Source organism: Orycteropus afer, unplaced genomic scaffold (genome assembly GCF_000298275.1).
Source record: "Orycteropus afer afer isolate SDZICR_OR568_19922 unplaced genomic scaffold, OryAfe1.0 scaffold00308, whole genome shotgun sequence".
In the NCBI taxonomy this organism is placed as follows: Eukaryota; Metazoa; Chordata; class Mammalia; order Tubulidentata; family Orycteropodidae; genus Orycteropus; species Orycteropus afer.
In genome coordinates, this window is record NW_006921895.1 from 64,270 (window position 1) to 80,836 (window position 16,567).

The window sequence follows — 16,567 nt, forward strand, 5'->3', positions numbered from 1 at the left end:
TTGTACATAGGGTCGCTACAATTCAAAGCCAACTCAAAGGCACCTAACAACAACAACAACAACAACAGCCAGTCCCTTGGACTAATTGTTTCCACGTGTCTTCAGTTTTCTTCATTCTTCTTTGCTCTGAATGAGGAGAGACTCATCGTTGCATCTAGATGGCCACTTGCAAGACCCAGTTGCTACTCACCAAAGTAGGACATAGAAAATTTTTTTTTTGTGTAGTATTTTATGCCAATTGAGCTTGATGTCCCTTGTGATCATGGTCCTGAGCCCGCAGTTCTAACTTCTCCCTCCCTCAGGGTAGCTGGCTGTGGCCAAGAACCCTTCCTGATTTTAAACCATGCAATGTCCCCTTGTTCTGACTGAATGGCAGCTTCTTGGTCTATGTACAGTTTCCTCATAGGAACAATTAAGTTGTCCTATGACAATGTTGTCAATAATTGTTTATGGTCCACACAATTGAATGCCTTTGCATAGTTAGTAAAACACAGGTAGACATCTTTCTAGTATTCTTTGCTTTCAGTTAAGATCCATCTGATATCAGTAATGATTTCCCTTATTCCATGTCCTCTTCTGAATCCAGCTTGCATATTTGGATGTTCCCTTCAATATACTGCTGCACCTATACTCACAGTTTAGGAGGATAGAATTCCAAATTCTGAGCACAGGCTGTAAGGAAGGCTTTGTCTCTTGGCTCTGGAGGAAGGTTCTTGTCTCTTCAGCTTCCTGACTCCTTGGAGATCTCCATGTATCTTGGTATCTATCTTCCCCATCTCTCCTTCTTAGCTTGCTTGTTTTATATCACTTTTATGTCTCAAAAGAGATTAATTCATATCAGACCCTATATTAATCCCATCTCATTAACATAACAAAGTCAACCCATTTCCAAATGGGATTACAACCATAGGCATAGAGGTTGGGATTTTACAACATATTTTTGGAGGACTTAATTCAATCCATAAGGAGCTCTGGTGGTGCAGTGCCTAAGACATTTGATTACTAACCAGAAGGTTGGCAGTTCAAACCTACCAGCCGGTCCCCAGAAGGAAGATGGGACAATCTACTTCCCTAAAGATTTATTGCCTCTGAAACCTAAAGGGGGTCACTATGAATCATATTCAGCTTGATGGCAGTAAGTTTTCTTCTTCTTCTTCTTCTTTTTTTTTTTTTTTAAATTCAATCCATAACACATGACCAGAAGTTGATTTGTAACCCAGTTCAACTATTTTTCCATATCTGCCCTCTTGTAGATGATAGACTGAGGGCTTTCAGATTACATGTGTTTTTCTACCATTCAGTTATGACTGATGATTATTTTTAGAGCAATGAGTATATGTCTAATGCCATCACCAATCCAAGGATGAAAGTTTTACTTGCAATCTTTCTTTTTAATACATTCTTAACAATGACCTAAACCTTCAATGTGTGGAGATACTCTTTGTTGTTTGTTTTATTTTGTTTTGGAGTAATGTTTCCCAGCTGGGAACCTAGAAATCCAATTTACCAGTGTTCCTCTAGTGACACACACAGTGGTCTCCACAGAGATTCTGAGCACAGGTCTTTCTTTGCCTCTCTGTTTATCAAGTTCAATCTAAAAATATCCAGTAATGTTTAGTTTTCTGATAACTGAACTGAAACAATCATGATGGGCTAAATAATTTGTGGGGCCCAGTACAAAATGAAAATGTATGACCTTTGCTAAAATGTTATTAACAATTTCAAGATAGTGATAGCGGAACATTAAACTGAGCCCTTTGGGTAACTGCTCATGTCACAAGCACATGATTCTAGTTCTGGAAGCAATCCAGGAGCAGTAATATATGTAGCAGAAACCTCACTAGCTTTCCCTATCTCTTGCATTTCACTACTGAGGTTTAATTTTGGATACTTCTAAACCCTGAGTTAGGTTCTCCTTTAACTTCATTGTGGAAAGATTGAATAAGCCCAATAAATTGCTGTTGTGATCTGCTGTCCTGTAACCACCTGGGAGCCTCTAGATAGTAGTGGAGAGTATGAGTTGGTGGACAGAGCTGGGTTTGAGTCAAGCTGGAAACCTCAACTCAGTATCGACTCCCATGTTGACTCCTAAGTTGTTTTTAATTTTTGCCCAGAAGAAACTTTTTTGAGAACTGCATATGAGATATCATCTTTTTGATTTGTTGAAAACAAAAATCTGGCAGTCAAAGCAGACTTCTCAAGCTAGGACTATCTGACTCAAGGAAAATAATCACTTTGTCATTGGGCACAGGATCCAACTAGGAGTAAATATGTGTCTGATTTGTCATATTATTCACAGCAGAATCCTCTCTCCCTTCTCTTTGCTTTCAGATGGAGACTAAGTCTTAGCTACAAAGTTTTTACTTTAAAGACTAACAGGGTAATAAATCCCATGTAACATCAAAGGTTGTGGAAGTAGGGAAAAATTCTTCATCCATGAAGGAATTTGTATAGTTTTCCTAGAAAATGTCCACCATTCATCTGTTAGTTTGTCATGCTGTGGTGTCTTGTATGTTGCTGTGAGGCTGGAGGCTATGCCACTGGTATTTTGAATACCAGCAGGGTCATGTGGTGGACATGTTTCAGCAGAGCTTCCAGACTAAGACAGAATGGGAAGAAGGAGGGGGCCATCCACTTCTGAAAGAATTGGCTATTGAAAATCTTATGAATAGCAGTGAAACACTCTAATATATTACTGGAAAACTTTACGAAGAGTCGTGAAACATTGTCGGGTACAGTGCCAGAAGATGAGCTCCTCAAGTAGTAAGACACTCAAAATACAACTGTGGAAGTGTTGCCTCCTCAAAGTAGAGCCACCCTTACTGATGTGGATGGAATAAGGCTTTCAAGACCTTCATTTGCTGATGGGGCACAACTAGAAATGGTAAGAAACAGCTGCAAACATTTGACATAGTGGCTGCAACCAAGGGCTCAAGCATAGCAAGGATTTTGAGGTTGGTACAGGACAGGGTAGTGTTTTATTTTTTTGTACATAGGGTTACTATGAGTTGGAATTGACTCAATGCCATCTAACCACAACACAACCTGGGAAATGTATTGACTGGTGGTGGTGTACCCATTAGAGCAACAAATGCATGTGGGGATTTGAGATTCAAGCAACACCATGAGTTAGAACCCCAGAAGCCTGCTAAAAATTTGGTAAAAACAATGATACAAATTCAGAATAAAGAGTAAGTAAGGAGTCAAAAAAAAGGGGAGGGAAATTGGTTGGAAGGGGCAGCTTAATCACTGGAGTGCATAGTAGAGAGATGCTGGCAGCTTCAGGCAGACAGTAGCTGGAAGAGCTGTGGTAACTGGGAGGAACATGGAGGAGGACAGAGCCAAAGAGCCCGCCATAGAGAAGCCCTGGACATCAAGGCAATTGGTTCAACATTTTCTCTTGTTTCCTGTAAGGTATGTGAGGGCCAGTTATCAGGCAGTTCTCAAGCTAGAACTGTGTTTGGCTAGAGTGGACATGAGAGAGTGGAGAGTAGAAGTTCTTAGAAAGAGCATAAAAAGATAAAATCGTTCAGTCTTCTTGTTTTGAAGAGAGAAACTATGCATTTTCTTTTCTTTTAATTTTTAATCTGATAAATATTCTCTTCAAGGCGTAGACCATTTATTTGTTTTTGTCTTTCTGCTCTATTCATATAACATCAAAATCATGCCCTCATTTTTTTCCTTTTTATTATTGAGGTATAATTTGAATAAAATATTCACATTTTAAGGCTATGATTTGATCAGTTTTTACATATGTGTGTGCCTGTATTCCCATCTTGATCAAAATATCGAACATTATTGTCTCTCTGAAAAGTTCTCCTAGAAACCATTCCTAATCAATACTTCTCCCTTGCAACCTGTTCTGACTTCTATTCCTATGGAGTAGATTTACCTTTTCTTGAACTACATATAAATGGAATCAGGAGCTCTGGTAGTGTAGTGCCTAAGGCATTTGACTGCTAACCAGAAGGCTGGCTGTTCAAACCTACCAGCCACTCCTCGGAAGGAAGGATGGGCAATCTATTTCCATAGTGATACTCCCCCAGAAACCCAAGGAGGGGTCACTATGAGTCGGGTCCGACTCGATGGCACATAACAGTGCATATCCTTATGATGCCCACATTTATATCTCTAGCACAAATGTTTAGCTAAAATTCCAAACTGATATATCTGAGTGCTTTTTCAACATCCCTACTTATATGTTCAATGGATATCTCAAACTTTAAGGGACAGAGATTGACCTGATCTAACCTGGTCTTCCTCATTTTCATTTGGGCAACTCCATTCTTTCCAGTGCTCAATTTAAAACACTTGGAGTAAGTAATAATTCACTTCCCTTTTTTTCTCTCACCTCCCCCCCCAGTTCATCATCAAACATGGAGCCTACCTTCAAAATGTTTCTTGAATCCACCAATTTATCACTGTATCCATAATTATCTCCTAAGTCTGGCATTTCTGAATCAGCCTTTGTCTCAGAGTCTCTTCTTACAAAGAAACTGGGATGATCCTTTTTAAACCAGACCATGTCAGTGATCTATTCTCCAGTGATGTTTCATCTTACTCATAGTCAAAGTGAAATTCCTTACCATGACTTAGAAGGACCTACATGATCAGCCTTTTGGCTCCTTTCTTCTTTCTCCTCCTACTCTTTTACCCTTGCCCATTCTGCTCCAACCACACTCATCTTCTTACTGCTCCTCAAACAAACCCACCACACTTCTACCTCAGAAATTTTGCTTTTGCTATTTTCTATCCCTGGAGTGGTATTTCCCCGGATACTTGCATGGTTTACTCCTTTACCTCTTTTAGACGTCTGTCAAATTCCACTTTACTATAGAGGACTCCTTGGAGCACCTTCTTTGAAATAGTAACTTCTCCTTAACCCATATCATATGGAGGGATAAAGATACCAAAGGTCAAGATTCTCAGTTGGTAACAAAAAGTTTGGAAGTTCAAGTCCATCCAGAGGCTCCTCAGAAGAAAGGCCTGCTGACTACTTCCAAAATCAGCCATTGAAAACCCTAGGGAGCACAATTCTACTTTGACATATATGAGGTCACCATGAGTCGACTCAACTGTACTGTAATTGGTTTTGTTTTTCACTGTATATTGACTTGTTTACTTGTTTGTTGCTTATTATAGTTTCTTTGTAAGTATTACCTTTTCTCGCAAGCAACTGAAAGAAACATGCTCTACTCCTAAATTAGTTTATAATCTCAAGGATATAATATTTATTTTGATCTCCCGTTACACTGAGCCCAGTGATATTTATGTAGTAATTTCTTAGTAAATATCTGTGAGTTTTGTCAAATCATAGATAAACTAAGGGTTTTATCTAAGTAGCTGTGGAACAGTGATGAAATTACAAAAGGGACATAAATATTCTGAATTATACTATGGTTTTTGCCAGTTGCACTTTGTGTAAACTTGAGCAAGTTGATTATTTACCCATCATAAGTCTCAGTTTCCTCATCAATAAAATGAGGGTAATAATTCTTATATATTTGTCTCAAAAGTGAACTCAACATGAATGAAATATATAAAGCAGATAATTTGATATGTTGAGTTACAGGCACCTTTTCTGAAGAACATTAAATATTACATAAAAACATATATAAAGTGTGAAGTGCAGCAAAAAATATGATATTAAAGTATTAAGTTATTGAGTAATGGTAATCTCGGGCATCTCTGTTTGTGGCTGTATCTATTATGTGCGGCTTTCTCCTCAGTCATTTCAAAGGTGTATGTCTAAATGTAATGTTGTTAATACATGAAGTCCTTGCTCTTCTGGAACCTTCTGTTACATGCCTCTGGTCTTCACAAAGTGATCATTAACTTCCAGGTGGTCTCCCATTCTGACTCCGGCAATAGGCCAATTCCTTGATTCTATCTCACAATGTAACTTCCAAAGTAAATGTCTATTAAGCCTTTGTGTAAACATTCCAGGCCTGTAGCAAAATCAACTGAACATAAATCACCCAATGAATGGGGTGTAAGAGAATGTGTAGGTTTGAAAAATGAAATAATACAGTGCAGTTCCACTGTGAATCCCTGGCTTCAGTTATCTAGACTAATAGTTTCTCTGCTCTACATCATAGTTTATCCTCAGAGGTAGTGGTTTTCAGATACTCCTGTGAGCTTTGCCCAAATATAGAGAAAATAACACTTTTACATATAAAGACGAAATGATATTTAATGCAAATAGGCTTAATTAACCTTCCAAATAAAAGCTAGAATCTACCATCTCCTTGTCACACATTGTATCTTGTCCACGTTGACAGGGTTTGGCTAGAAATCAAAAAAATCACTTGTGAGAAGTTTAATTGTTTTGATTTGGTATTCTGTCCTTATTTATTCCAAAATGGAGGGTGGATGAAAATTCTTGCTTTGTAAATTGATTTTAGATTTTTTTTTCCTTTGGAAAGAAGAATGATAAGATGATACCAAAGCTCTGCCTGGAGGAATAGAGGAGACTGAAGGGAAGGTGTTTAAGAAAAATTAAGAAACCTGGATTGATTTCTGCCTTGAAGAGCTCAGGCGTGTCTTTCAAGTGTAGACTTGTCAACTACAAAATTGTTATATGACAATCTGCTTTTAATTCTAAAAGTGTGGACCAGAAAGCATATGTGCAGAGCTATTCATATGTGGCACGGAGGAGGGCGTCAACCTTTTTGAAGATAAACTTTTTCATATAGGTATACCATTTTTGAATTCTCTTCAGCAAAGTTTTACTTTCATATGATATTAATGTTGTTGTTAGATAATTTCTGCATTCTATTGGATCACCATTCTTTGGAATGGGTACAAATATAGATCTCTTCCTGTTGGTTGGTCAGATAGCTATTTTCCAAATTTCTTGGAATAGACAAGTGAACACTTCCAGCACTGCGTCCATTTGTTGAAATATCTTGGTTGGTATTCAATTCCTGGAGATTTATTTTTTTTTTTTTAAACTAATGCCTTCTGCAGAGCTTGGACATCTTCCTTCAATACCATTGGTTTTTGATCATATGTTATCTCCTGAAATGGTTGAACCTCAATCAGTTCTTTTTGGTACAGTGACTCTGTGTCTTCCTTCCATTTTATTTTGATCCTTCCTGTGTTGTTCTGTTTTTTTGCCCATAGAATCCATCAGTATTGCAACTTAAGGCTTGAATTTTTTCCTTCAGTTCTTTCAGTTTTAGAAATGCTGAGCAAGTTCTTTCCTTTTTATTTTCTTAGTCCATGTTTTCTAAATTCAAGATAATTCAAAAGAGTTGCAGCAGTATGTCAACAAGGAACTGCCAGAAATTCAAGCTGGATTCAGAAGAATACGTGGAATGAAGGATTATCATTGCTGATATAAGATGGATCATGAATGAAAGCTGAGAATACCAGATACTTGTCTGTGTTTTATTGACTATGCAAAGGCATTTAACTGTGTACATCATAATAAATTATGGACAACATTGTTAAGAATAGGTATTCCAGAGCATTCACATTTATGAATAGGTATTCATGGTGCTCATGCAGAATCTGTACATAGACCATAAGGCAGTCATTCAAATAGAACAAGGGGATATTGCATGGCTTAAACCCAGGAAAGGTATGCATTAAGATTGTACCATTTCACCATATTTATTCAATCAAATAGTCCAAGAAGCTGGACTATATAAAGAAGAACATGGTATCAGAATTTGAGGAAGACTCATTAACAATCTGTGATATGCACATGATAAAAACCTTGCTTTCTGAAAGCAAAGAAGCCTTGAAGCACTTACTAATGAAGATCAAAGACTATATATATAGCCTCTAGTATGGATTACATCTAAATGAAAAGAAAACAAAAATTCTCACATCTGTAGCAATAAGCAACATCATGATAAACAGAGAAAATACTGAAGTTTGAAGGATTTCATTTTACTTGGATCCATAATTAACACGCATGGAAGTAGCAGTGAAGAAATCAAATGACGTATTTCATTGGGCAAATATGCTGCAAAAGATCTCTTTAAAGTGTTAAAGAGCAAAATATCACTTTTTAAGAACTAAGGTAGGCCTGCCCCAACTCATGGTATTTTCAATTTCTTCATATGCATGCAAAAACCTTGCAATGAATAAGGAATAGCAAAGAAGAATTTATGCCTTTGAATTATGGTATTGGCAAAGAATATCAAGTATAACATGGGCTGCCAGAGGAGCAAAAAATGTCTTGGAAAAAGTACATTAAAAATGCTGCTTAGAAGCAAGGATGGCAAGATTTTGCCTCACATACTTTGGACATGTTATCAGGAGGGAGCAGTCTCTGAAGATGGACATGATGCTTGGTAGAGTGTCAGTGAAAAGAAGACCCTGAAGATTGACACAATGGCTACAATAATGAGCTCAAACATAGCAGGGATTGTGAGGGTGGCACAGAACTGGGCAGTGGTTCGTTCCATTGTACATAGGGTAGCTATGAGTTAGAACTGACTTGATAGCACCTAATAACAGCAATCCCATTTTAAAGCACACCTTTTCAAGTTTTTCTTCTTCACATACACAGCAGAGTCTAAAGCAGTATTATCACCTTTTCTTTATACCTTTTATTTTACTGATTACAATATTTTGTCAACATTACTGTTTCTTTCTCCACTTTGGAAACTAATATATAAAAGCAGGGTTACCAAAAGGGATTTTGATGCTATTTAGGGATGGTATAAAATTTGATAGGATTTGGAACAAGTTACCAGGAAAGATCACATAGTATCCTTCTCCAGAAGTTAATTCAGGACATTTTCTCCTAGACCAGCCTCATTGACTTCTGGTTCTGTCTGCATGGGGAAGATGGTGAACTGTAAGGTTTGAATTGTATACCTGTAGTCAATAATGTTGGTATCCTGATCATATTATTTTGACCACATCAGGCATTCATTTGCAGATAGTTCTCATACATGATGATGATTTCCTGCATCTTAAGCCAAAATGCAGCTTGTTCTGCAAATATGCTCACTCATCCATGGAGCAGGCTGGAAGTCATTGCTCTTGAAACACTGCCCAGAAGCAACCCTCAACAATGGGAGATTGAAACTCGTGGATAAGTTCCTCAGCTGCCCCTTTTCCTTCAGAGGGATAATTCTGAGGTGCTTTGTGTTCTTCATAGTCACTTAAAGGGTCTCCAATGGGATTGTGCCTACAGCAGTTACTTGTTCCTGAACACAGCCTTACTTGCTTCCTTCCTTCTCTACCTTATTTCACCAAATCCTTACTGGTATTTCATGTCTCATGTTAATTACTTGCACCTAGGTACTTGTGTAAAGGTTCTGCTTCCCAGGAAACTTAACCTAAGATAATACCTGACCTCCTTACTTAATAACTGTATTGCTTAGGCCAGACATGGCTTACAATTGTAGTACCAGTAGTAGTATAATGTAATAGGAGGCATTGTCATATGGATGAGTTCCTGGGTGGCAAAATGGCTGAGTACTCATCTATTAACCAAAATATTGGGCATTTGAACCCACCCAGAGGCACCTGGAAGAAAGGCCTGGTGATCTGCTTCTAAAAGTTCAGTCTTGAAAACTCTATGGAGTGCAGTTCTCCTCAGCAACACAGTACTAGTAGAAGTAGTAATAATAATAATAATTTATTTAGTACTTTGTAACAGGCACAGTCCAAATGCTTTGTATATAGATATAAGTGTGTGTGTATATATGTGTATGCATGTGTGTGTATATTTTTATATCTCTCTCATCTATATATACATATGTATATGTTGTTGTCATGTGCCATTGAGTCAAATGCTAGTCTCAGTGACCCTATAGTACAGGATGGAACTGCTTCATAGGGTTTCCTAGGCTTTAGTCTTTATGGGAGCAGATTTCCAGGTCTTTTCTCCTGTGGAACACTGGGTAGATTTGAACTGTTGACCTTTTGGGTATCATTTAACAAGTACTCCACCAGGGCTCCTATGTATATGTGTCTATCTTAAATAAGTGAACCCTCACTGTGGTAGTTAAGTTTTTGTGTTAAGTTGGCTGGGCCTGGTTGAGTGGCTAGGCAGCTGGATGTAGTATCCCTCATGATGAGACTGGTAATCAACTCCATGGTGGAATCTACTGTGAACAGCTAAGTAGCTGCCCTAGGGATGTGGTCTGGTTCCTGTATATAAGGAAAAGCTTTGGGGAATGGTCTCTAGTTTATGGCACGTTTGGAACCTGCATGTAGCCATGTTATTCTTCAGCAGACTGTCACGCTTTGCCGACCTTGGGACTTACAATGGACTTGAATTAATGGACTGCCATGTGGTTTGGTGACATCGGGACTGTGACATTTTATTTGTCGATCTTGGGCTTATTAGCCTCAGCAGCCAGTAGCTGCTTGAGTGAAGAGATGCCTGTACCTTCAGTGGGCAGCAAGCCAGAGGCAGAGCTGAAGCCCAAGGTCAAAGGGCTTTAAAACAGCCCCTAGAGCCTGGTTCTTTGAACTTGGACTTTAAACCTCCAAACTGTGAGAGAATAAACTCCTGTTTGTTAAGGCCATCCCATTTGTGGTACATATTCCTGTCAGAGAGGCTCTAGGTAATCAGAACACTCACGTTGACTGTGTGCTATGTATGATGACAATCTGCATTTTACAGATAGGAAAATGTATGTGTGGGGAGGGTAAAAGGAGCTCTGGGAGCACAGTGGTTAAAGCACTCAGCTGCTTACTGAAATGCTGGCTGTACAAACTCACCATCTGCTTCATGGGAGAAATAAGAAGCAGTCTACTTCCGTAAAGATTGAAAGCCTTGGAAATCCTATGGGACAGTTCTAATCTGTCCTATAAGGGTCACTATGAGTTGAAGTCAACTCTATGACAACAAGTAGGGGGAAAGCAAGCAATTTTCTCAAAGCTACCCTGTAAGTTTGCAAGGTGGGATTCAAACTCAGGCACCTGGTTTTGGAAACAGCATTTTTCTAACTACTAAATCATTCCATCTGCTCCTTTAAGAAGCAAATAAAATAACAGATGTTAGAGTGACTTGGAAAACACAAATGTCTATAGAAATGAAAGGGATGATTGCAACTAAAACCTTTCTAACCTTATCTTTTTACAACCCTTATATTTTGAGGAACTTACTTCAGTTGAGTCAAACCCAACTCATAGCAACCCCTCTTTGGGTTTAAGAGCTCTGGTAGCATAGTGCCTAAGGCACTTGACTGCTAACCAGAAGGCTGGCAGTTCAAACCCACCAGCCACTCTTCAGAAGGAAGGTTGGGCAATCTACTTCCATAGTGATACTGCCTCGGAAACCCAAGGAGGGGTCAGTTGCTATGAGTCGGGTCCGACTTGACAGCACCTAACAACATATTTTGAGAAGATTTTTTAGCCAAATCAGAGGCTAGCTCCACATTTACCCTAGTCACTGTGAGCCCCTTATTTTATTACTTGAAGTCCATCTAAATGGATATTAGATTCCATAGCTAATTACTGTTTGGTTTTTAGGCTTAACATGAAGAAGTCTATTGTCAAGCATTTGAGAGGTTTCTATTGCAGTGGATTGGCAGCTACTGGAATAGCTGATGGACTGAGATGCCATTAAGAATGATAGCACCACCAAAGGATAATCTTGCTGCAGACACAATCGCTTTGGGTGTGTGCTCTGGTTTAGATGCCAAAAATGCTAAAACTTGGAGAGAAGAGAGGAGAAAGTAAAGCTACTTCCTCTGTGTGCTTTGCTACTTGGAAAGGAGACAGAAAAACAACAGGAAATGCTCATTTCTTCCCTTGGGATCTTTCAGGGGCCTCCCACCTGAAAAGGACTGTTGAACTTTGCGTCGGTCAGGAATGATTTGCAGGAAGATGAAATGCCTTGGGGTGGAAAGCAAGTCCAATGCTCCACCACTCCCAGGGCAGTGCTGGGAACAGTGTGGTGAGAGATGGTGTGGCAAACATGTGGCGATGAGAGTGATTCCAGCCTCAAGGCCAAAGGCTTCATCATGAGGGCAGCTCTAGCATGAGCAGTTGGGAGTCAGAACCCTTAACACAGAAGAAGCAAAAGAATATTCTGCATTTTCTTGACTGTTTTCAGCTAAGATGTCTGAGAGGTCAGAAATGTGGTCTTAACCTTGCAAGCAAAATGGAAGAGCTGAGCCACAGCTGGCCTGGGAAAAACTGCCTTTGACAAAGGCACAGAGTTTGAAATGAAGATGGGGACAAGAAACTCAGGATCTTGAACCTTTTCAATCCCTCAAAGTGTAAGTCTTGGGCATAATTGATGATGGCATTTACTTTGGTTCACTTGCCACTTTAGTTAACTGTCTCAGGGCTTGGCACACTGCCATCATTCCAACGCAGATGGGGGTATAAACACCATTAGCACATTGATAAGTGTTTGTTTTCCTTAGGCATTAAGGCTAAGAAAAATAAAGTAGGGAGGGTATTAGGCCCTGAAATAAGCCTTTAAAAGGTTTCTTCTTTTGATTCTTTTATGGTTGTCTATTTATAACGGCAACAATCACAACACAGAGAAAAAGACTTCAGTCACCCTTGGGAAACATTGTATCAAAATTACATTGAAGAACTTTTTATTTATGGCTAGAAGCTTTATCTTTTATTGTCTTTAACCAGTGAGGGGAAGTTGTGTGTATAAACCAAGGTGTTGCTGTGGCCTGTTGTCTTTTTTTGAGTCCCTGGGAAGGATCACCAAGAAGGATGCTCCAGATAACTACATCTGCCTTGGCAATTTCCATGAAAAGAGAAGGGCTTTTGAAGCCCATTAAAGGTGATTTATGACTATCAGTTATGCACATGTTGTATTTTATTACTCAAAATTGTAAGTCATATATTAGCAACTAATTGTATATGCCACACTATTTTAGCTCCTGAGGGGACTAGAGGAGTAGAAGATGTGATTATTACTCCCAAAGAAAGTCCAATTTAATTAGGGAGACATGACTACCAACATGCAATAGTTGAGACTACACAAAATAGCATATGATTAAGTAGTCAGTTGTGAATTACAGGATACGAGTGTTGTCATTCTTTTAGGTGTCATAGATGATGTACAGCTTGGCCTTGGAAGATTCGTATGAACTGAATTGGTTGAGGAGGAGTGAAGATGTTATTCCAGGTGAGGAAATTGACATGTACAAAAGCACAGAGGTGAGAATGAACATATATGTTTCAGATCTGACCATCACCAATCCACACTAGATTTTTCTGCTTTGTCTATTAATTTATTGCCATATTTTTAAAGGCAGTTTGTGTACAGAGCACTGTACTGGGTGACGTAATCTGTCTTTCTTAGTTTGACTTCTCCTTTATATAGAGACCCTTATATAAAGAGTCCAGGTCAAGTAGTTTATTTGAACAGTGAAAAAGTAGGATATGGAGGTAAAAGATAATAGGGGTGGTGCACTATCAAAACATGTAGCAATATGAACAACTGGAATCTTATTCCACTAGGAGACCCTGGAAACTGGTATAGAATATACCTTATATGCCTCAGAGTGGTCCTTCTTGAGGTTTGAGGGAGCTGGGGTATTTATCTACCACCTTACACCAGTCATTGGTTAAGGGCTAGGTTTGGGAGTAATAACTGCACAACACTTTGCTTGCCTAACATTATTTTTCCCCAGAAAAAAAAAGCCCAAAAGTAGAAAGGCACAGGAGTTTGCAGTAAGCCATCTCCTGCATGAGGAGGTGATAAGGGGATATGGGTAGGGCACTGAGAGTTTTTCTACCTGATATCTCACTTTGATAAATATATAATCTGATTGGCATGAGATATTTGGTCCTAATATGTCAGCATCTTTATGTTGGAAATGACAGTTTATGCTTCAAATGCTCTAATGTCTGGTAGAACCTATTGAAGGACAAGCTACCCTGGGCTATTGAAAAAGTCCTTGGCTACTCATTTTCACCTCATTCTGTTTCTTTCAATCATTCTGCTCTGGAGATAATAACACACTATCCTGTAATTCACAACTGACTACTTAATCGTATGCTATTTTGTGTAGTCTCTAACTATTGTGTGTGAGGTAGTCATGCCTCCCTAATTAAATTGGACTTTCCTTGGGAGTGATAATCACATCTTCTACTTCTCTAGGCTGCTCTGGTGTAGAACAATGTTTGAAAGGTTGGTTGTGTAGCTTTGGTTACCTGTGGAAGCATTAGGTAAAGTTCTAGTTATAATAGGATTCCACCTGGAAAGTTTTCCTTCTAATACAAATAGTTTCCAACATAGCTGTGAGAACAATAATAATAATAAAAAATATATGATAATGGCTCAAGTTTGAGGGAGCCAGAGTGGTGGTTCTAGGCTGGGCCCTGTGTTTCCAGTGAAGAATATATGTCAGTGAACTCAGCCCATGTTTTAGTTTTCAGAGGGGACCAAGATGGCCTCATTAAAATGCATCAAACAAAATATTTACACCCCAGGCACTACCCCTACCTCATACCCCTCACACCCCCTCTCCTCCATAACAGGTAGAATTTTAACAGGATACCTAGAAAACATAAACCCAATCAGGGGTTTAACTCAGTGTTTTACTTTTTCTTTCCATCTGCAACAACGTTCTATGCCAATTGGATTGTGACCCAGTGGGAGAGAGATCAATTAAAGGGAAACCACAGTAAAGAATGCATATAAGAACAACATTCTTTCTTCCTCACTAAATTTTAATTTTAAAAATTTGTTTTGGATTTTGTTCAGTTAATAAAGAAAAGAAAAATAAGGAAAGAAAACCAGTCAACATTTTGTTTTTCCACATGCCTTTGTGGAATCCTGAAATTGGAAGGAATATTGAAAGGCCTTTGCATCAGTATTTGTTGAATTTAAACTGTCTACATGTGAGGAATAGAGCAAAGATGTAAAGAAAGACCAAAGTTCTTTTAAAAATCTAATATCTCTATCCATCCATCCATCCATCCATCCATCCATCCATCCATCCAACCAACCATCTGAACCTCCACCCATCCTTTTACCATTAAAAAATTCTTTAATGTGCTGTCAGAGCCAGTGTGTCTTTTTTCAGTAAATGGAAAGGAATAAGCTCTCTTTATTACAAACAATAGTGTGAGTTAGAATATTTATATTTCCTCTCTCTGATGAGGATCCATGTCTAGGTGTCTCAGACTAGGTTTTCCCTGAGTAATTTCCACTTCCCATTTATAATCTGTTAACTGGCACTTTCATTGCATGTAAAATCATGAAGTTTTTATTTTTAACATTTTGGCATGGATGAACAGTTTTGGAAGTAAATATGAAAGATCTGAAAGACATAACAATGATTTGAAAACTTAAAAAACCATGTTTATAGAGAAGAAGATAATATGATAAAGATGCTAATTCTCCATTAGATAAACTGTAAATTTTATGTGATTCCAATAATACCAACAAGATTATTTATTAAAACTAAGCAGACTGATTTTAAAATGTATGTAGAAAGATAAATAATCAAGAATAATTAGAACCATTCTGGGGAGGAGACAAATGGCATACTGTTGACACACTTTCGTCAATCCCTCCACAACAGATACTTGGAAAAACTGAGTGAAATAGATACAGATAATTATCGTGGAACCCTGGGCATCAAATGAGAGGATAAAGAATTAGATCGAGCATTGACTGGAAAGCGAGATGGAGCAAGGACAAGGACTGGGGAGAGAGAAGAAGCCAGAGCCCAAAAAAGTATGGCTATTTTAAGACACAGAAAACATCATACATGGGTGAGGATAAACCACCTTCACAGACTCCACATTGGGACAGAGACACAATGTGGACAGAACTTGAGTGAAATAAGATGAGTAGAATATGAGTTAGATCTGGGAGAAGAAAGTACAGGGAAATGGGCAAGATTCCCAGTTGCACAGGTGACCACAGAGCGAGGAGTGAAGAGCCAGTGAATGGGGATGAAACGACAAACTACTAGTGAACACTAGTTGTTTGGATTGAAGGCCCAAATGAACAGGAAGGCCTATGGGGTGGTGATTGGAGACGCTAGACTCCTGGCAGTCCCCCACCTGATTGAGTCCAGGCAGTAAATAGATAAATGGCTGTGCATGCCCAGAAGTGTACTGGACCAATGGCAGTGAACTGTGACTGGGGGGGTACTTTCTCTGCTTCCCCCACCACACCATCCTGGTGGCCAAGGGTGAGACCCCTTCCTGCCCCTACCAACCCAGTGTCTAAGAATAACCCCTCTGCCGCTGCCAACTTACCTGATTACTCTGGCCACCTTCCCCCACAAGCAGCCACTTGCCACAATGTGCCCCAAGCAGACAGAGCCAATGTCTGTGGCTCTGCCTGGAGACATCTGTCTGATTGACAGGCCTTGCTCTCATGGAATACAAGAGACATGCCCCATTGTCAGAGGTGAATATGCATGCCAGGCTCCTGCCCTCTCACTGGGCACATGCTCCCACAGATTGTGCCACAGCTGCCTGCTGTCACTGGTGCAGCTTTGATCAGCTTGCATCAAAGCTGTACCAGGCCTCCTTTTTTCTTTTCTTTTTCTCTTCTTTTTTCTTCCATTATATTTGTTAATTTCTCTCCCTTCCTCTTCTTTATTTTTACTCACCTTTCTTCTCATTCCCTCTTCTTCTTCTTTTTTTTTTTTTT